The sequence below is a fragment of the Manis javanica genome, chromosome 3 (assembly GCF_040802235.1).
Source record: "Manis javanica isolate MJ-LG chromosome 3, MJ_LKY, whole genome shotgun sequence".
Lineage (NCBI taxonomy): Eukaryota > Metazoa > Chordata > Mammalia > Pholidota > Manidae > Manis > Manis javanica.
Window position 1 is genome coordinate 196,014,940 of NC_133158.1, and position 6,000 is coordinate 196,020,939.

General features: G+C 49.8%; 1 protein-coding gene across 6 annotated transcripts in view; it reads right to left on the reverse strand.

The window, feature by feature from the left end:
* FHIP1A (FHF complex subunit HOOK interacting protein 1A) overlaps nt 1-1,226 on the reverse strand; it is a 252,114-nt gene extending 250,888 nt beyond the window's left edge. For 2 of the 6 annotated variants that reach the window (XM_036998555.2, XM_073232580.1), the window contains exon 1: nt 823-1,218. The gene's annotated coding sequence lies outside the window, so the exon portion shown is untranslated. Of the gene's footprint in view, nt 1-822 lie in introns of all 6 variants that reach the window. The other 4 variants (XM_036998548.2, XM_036998562.2, XM_073232581.1 and 1 more) reach the window with 3 other exon arrangements.
* Nucleotides 1,227-6,000: the final 4,774 nt, after the last annotated feature.

Genomic DNA, 6,000 nt, shown 5'->3' on the forward strand with positions numbered 1-6,000 from the left:
CCTGGGTGGCTGAAGCTGAAGCACCTGCTGAATGGTGAAAGCCGGATCCGCTAAGAATGGATGTGTCCAGGGGAAGCCAGACAGAGCTGGGCTGACTCACCGGATCAGCTCACGTGCTTCCCAAAGTACCATGCAAACAAACAAGGCTGCCGCTGCCTCCAACACCTCGTCCGGGCAAGCTTGAAATAGGATAGCAGCTAGTTCCACTTCCACGCCCAAATGGGGTTAACAAGGGAGCTTGGTTGAAGTCGGGACAGGGGACGCACGGACGGACGGACGGACGGACGGACACACACACACACACACCATCAACAACCACGACTTGAACGTAGTTTCACTGGAGAATTATGAAATTGAGCAAAAGCCACCCAACAAGTAAATCCTTGCATCAGGAAAGTGCTGCAAACCTCAGCAACACCGCCTCTAACTCTTGTGTAAGCGAGGAGATTCAGAGAGGAAAACTGAGCCCCAAGATCTCTTCACCTTTGCCTGTTCCTCTCGCAGGACCCCAGCTCTCTGGCCCCAGGGACCAAAGAGAGGGGTGGAGAGCCCTGGATGGCATCTTTCTCTGTCAAAACAAGCCGGCTGGCTCTCCCCCGGGGTCAGTCACCGAGTGACGCCCGAGCCTGCCCCTCTGGGAGCCCCTCGGCCGGACGCAGTGATCTTGTTCTGGATATTCCCAGCGGGCGCCCATCCCAGCACCTGCTCCGCCGGCCCAGCCTGGGCACGCAGGCAAGGGACACTTCTGCTCTCGCCCCTCCCTGAAGCCCCTTAAATAAAAGAATCCCTCAAGCGCAAATCTCAGATCAGCCTGCCCCGTACCTGGCCGAGGCCACCGCTCCTCCGCCGCGTGGCTCGGGACTCGCCGGACGCGCGTCCCCGGACAGCCCGGGAAGCTCGTGCCGGCGTCGCCACCCGCGCTGGCACCGCGAGGAGGAGGGAGCCGGCTCCTCGCCCCGCCGGCCGCCGCTCGCCGGTCTCCGCGTAGCCCCGACTCCCCCGCCGGACCCCGGAGAGAAGTAGAAGGCGGGAGGAGGTCTGAGGGCAACTTTTCAGCGGCGCGTCAGGCGGCGGCGGCGGAGCGGCGCGGGGCTCGCCCCGGCTCATCCCCAGCCCGCCCCCCGCGCCCTCGGAAGCGCGGGCGGAGCCGACGGGGCGGAGCCCAACCTGCCCGGCCGGCCGGGGAGCGCGCCTCCCGGCCCCACCCCTGCCCCCGGGAGCGCGGCCGCCAGGTGCGCCCGCTCGGCTCCGCCGCGCCGCCGCCCCGGCGCCGGTTTCCCGGGTGAGGGAGGAGGAGCCTCCGAGAGAAACTTTGCACCGAAACTTAAACCCGGGCGGAACGGAGGACACCTCGCCCTTGGGGGCTAGCCCTTCGCCGGAACTACACCCGCACCCACACACACCCCGCGAACCAAGAACACAAATCATCCTTGGCGGCCCAGCCAGAAAGCCAGTGTCTTGGGTCTTGCGGGGTGGGGAAGGCGGGCGACCCCGCACGCCTCGGACGGTTGAGATTTCTCACTTCACAGAGGCTTGACGCCGGCCTCCGCTGTCCTCTCCCCCCCCCACCACCACCACCACGCCCTCCAATTTCTTTCCCCGACGCCCTTCTGTTTTTCTTGAGGTTTGAATACGTCCCAAGGCACCTGAGGGCAGTGATGGTAGCGGTCGCCTGTATGCTACCGGTGAACTCCCTGAAATGGCAGAAGGCGATGCGATCCCGTTGTGATCGACGTTAATAAAGTGCCAGGGTTTGGGGGCACACGGGAACATGGGTGCGGGTTCTGTTTTGTTTCTTAAGGGGAGTCAGCAATATCAGCACTGTGAGCGTACGTGTGGGTGTCACACGTTCATTGGCGAACTCCCTCTGCCCGAAAGTGAGGGCCTTTTAATTTGGACAGTTCTACAGCAAAAAGAAAACTTCCCCAACGCAGGGCCCTGCTGATGGTGGGAGAATATGTTTGAAATCCAATGCCCTCCCACGCTGGGTAGTGGTGGGGGCCTTTGGCGCTGTCCCATGTCTCAGCATCCTTCCCAGACCTCCGACCGAGGACCCCCCAGGCCGCCACATGCCGACTGCCCTTCAGACGCGGGAGCTGGGCCCGTTGCTGAGTTGGGCAGCACTGCCTCCCTCCCCCTTCCTCCTACTCCCACGCCCCCTGCCTCTGCTTTCTGGATTTTAAATCCCGGAAGAGGAATCAGATTCTTCATTACAGGCACTGTTGGGTCCTGCGGTCGGTGTGGCTGAAATTTGAGGTTAGCATCAATCTCAACAGGTTGGGCCACACCGAGACGTGCAAAAGCGGACGTAGTGGTGGTTGCACCATAGCAGCAGGGCAGCCTGCCGGAGCCTCCCCAAATCCTCCTTTGGAGGAAGTACCTTCCTCCCTTCATACTGAAGGAATGGCATCTCATAACCAAAATCAGGTATATCTAGTTTCGAATTCTCCCCTCCAGCTGTGGTAATGGGGTGATGCAAACTTCACACTCCCTTCTAAGGCTGTCTACCACCACCGCTGCACTTGCAGAGGGTGGCAAGAATGCAGACTGCACTTGCTTCAAGTCCCTCTCAGGGTTCACCAGCCTTTCACGTGTAACAAGTGAAGACAAGTAGCCCCTAAGTAAAAGCTGAGGAAGGACAAGGGAAACAGAGGGGAAAGGAGAAGCGGGAAGCTTTACACAGCAGGTCACTTTGGCCTTCTCTCATAACTGGAAGGAGGGAAATCATCTGTTTACTCAACCAATATTTATTGAGTGCTTTTTGCATGCTAGGCATTCCTTAAGTGGCCAGAGACACAACAGAACAAAAACAAAAATTCTAACCCTCTTGGAGCTTGCTCTCCAAGTGGGAGAAATAGGTGATAAACAAGGAAAATATGTGGACTGCCATATGATTAGAAATGCTATGGAGAAAAATCAAAGGAACATAAAGAATATGAGGAGTGTTTTATTAAACAAGGGGATCAAGGAAAGCCTCTAGAAGAAACACTGAAGACTGAAGGAGGTTAAGGAGCAGAATATCTGGACAGGCAACTTTCAAGGCAAAAATCACAGCAAGTACAAAAGCCCTGAGGCAGGAATATGCCCGAGTGTGTTAGGAACAACCAAGAGGCTGGGGTAGCAGAATGGAGGAGATGAAGTCAGAGAAGAGGTAAGGATGGTGCAGATCAGGTGAGGCTTTGACTCGAAGTGAGTTGAGAGCCCTTGGACAGTTTTGAGTAGAGAAGTGACATACTCTGGCACATTGTAATAGGATGACTGACAGCTCAGTTGAAAATAGAAGGGGGTAGAGCTGAAGCAGAGCCCAATTAGAAGGCTATTGAAACAATCCGAGAACAGGAGAATAGTGACTTAGACTAGAGAGATAGGGATGGAGGTAATAAACTGATGGGGATTTCTCAGATTCCTTATGGATTGGATGTGGAGTATGAAGAAAAGAAAACAAGGATGACTCTGAAGTTTTTTGGCCTAACCAGCTAAAAGGATGGAATTGCCATAACAAAGATGGAGAAGACTTCTGTTGAGAAAATGGAAATTTCTGACCAGGATTCCCATCTGGCCTTAATAGTGCCCAGTGTATATCTATGAATCTGTTGGCACATGTATGGGATGTTTACTGGGGACAGAGCAGCTGGTTAGTCACGGGAGTACCAGGCCAAGGGAGGAGTAGAAGGAAACACCCATCCTCTCCGCGTTGGAGCAGAGAGCTGGGAGAGCAGAGAAGAGAAGCCTGGAGGGAGACCCAGAAGAGAGCAAAGGCTGCCAGAGGGAAGCTGTGGAACCTCGGCACTGGACGGGGGTTAAGCCCATGCTGGAAGGCAGGGAGGAGCAGCACCAGACCCAGCTGCTTGTGCACGGCTGCGTGACTGCCGTGAGAACAAACGTGGAATGAATCCCTTTGACCGCACGCTGCCCCCCGCAGCTTGCACTTGTCTTTATTTGGTCTTATCAAATTCATAGGGAACTTGTCCAGGATGGGGAACCCCTCTCCTCCCAGAGAAACAACTTCAAAAGCAGCAAATTGGGGGTAATAGCAAGAACGCCAAAAGAAACCCAGGGAAGAAAGAATAGAATTTGAATGATCTTCAATTTCTTCAGCTTATAAAATGAAGAAAATAATACTTTCTTAGGGTTGTTTTAAGGATAATTTGAATTAATGTAGTGAAGTGTCTAGCACAGTAACTGATACATAGCAGGGACTTAAGAATGTTCGTTCCCTCTCTACAAATGTGAATTGCGTGCACATCCATTATGCCCTTTGGGAGTGAAACAGAGTCATTGTTTCGAGGAAATAAATCTTACTAAAAGTAAAGAGGGAAAAGAAGACAGGAAAAAAACAACATTAGATGAAAACATAAGAAATGAAGTCCAACAAAGGTACCTAATGCAATCTATCTAAGATAGTAGTCTCTCCTAAGTCCTGCTTCCTCAAGGGGACAAAATAATCAAACTTTGCTAATTTGGGAAAGAAGATTAAAATATGAAAAGTTTGTAATAAAGCAGAAAAAATATCCACAACATATGTAGTAAATAATTTTATTTGCTACTCCTTATAAGGAATTTTTTTCAAATAAGAAAATGCATGAGAATAAAAAAATTGTCAAAGAAGATGAAAAGAGAATTCTATTTTTTTAAAAAAGAGGCAAATATATTTTAAAAGCCCATAAGTTACAGTCTCTTCAACAGATGGTGCTGGCAAAACTGGACAGATACATGTAAGAGAATGAAACTGGATCACTGTCTAACCCCATACACAAAAGTAAATTTGAAATGGATCAAAGACCTGAATGTAAGCATAAAACCATAAAACTCTTAGAAAAAAACATAGGCAAAAATCTCTTAGACATAAACATGAGTGACTTCTTCATGAACATATCTCCCCGGGCAATGGAAACAAAAGCAAAAATCAACAGGTGGGACTATATCAAGCTGAAAAGCTTCTGCACAGCAAAGGACACCATCAATAGAACAAAAAGGTATCCTACAGTATGGGAGAATATATTCATAAATGACAGATCTAATAAAGGGCTGACATCCAAAATATATAGAGCTCACGCACCTCAACAAACAAAAAGCAAATAATCCAATTAAAAAATGGGCAGAGGAGCTGAATAGACAGTTCTCTACAGAAGAAATTCAGATGGCCAACAGACACATGAAAAGATGCTCCACATCACTAATCATCAGCGAAATGCAAATTAAAACCACAATAACATATCTCCTCACACTAGTAAGAATCGCCACCATCCAAAAGACAAGCAACAACAAATGTTAGCAAGGTTGTGGAGAAAGGGTAACCTTCCTACACTGCTGGTGGGAATGTAAATTAGTTCAACCATTGTGGAAAGTAGTATGGAGATTCCTCAAAATGTTCAAAATAGAAATACCATTTGACCCAGGAATTCCACTTCTAGGAATTTACCCTAAGAATGCAGCAGTCCAGTTTGAAAAAGACAGATGCACTCCTATGTTTATCGCAGCACTATTTACAAGAATTGGAAGCAACCAAAATGTCCATCGGTAGATGAATGGATAAAGAAGATGTGGTACATATACACAATGGAATATTATTCAGCCATACATAAGAAGAAAACAAATCCTACCATTTGCAACAACATGGATAGAGCTAGAGGGTATTATGCTCAGTGATATAAGCCAGATGGAGAAAGACAAGTACCAAATGATTTCACTCATATGTGGAGTATAAGAACAAAGAAAAACTGAAGGAACAAAACAGCAGCACAATCACAGAACCTGAGAATGGACTAACAGTTGCCAAAGGGAAAGGGACTGAGGAGGAGGGGTGGGAAGGGAGGTATAAGGGCAGGGAAAAAGAAAGGGGGCATTACAATTAGCATGTGTAATGTGGGGGAGGAGCACAGGGAGGGCTGTACAACACAGAGAAGACGAGTAGGGATTCTGCAGCATCTTACTACACTGATGGACGGTGACTGTAATGGGGTTTGTGGGGGGGACTTGGTGAAGGGGGAGCCTAGTCAA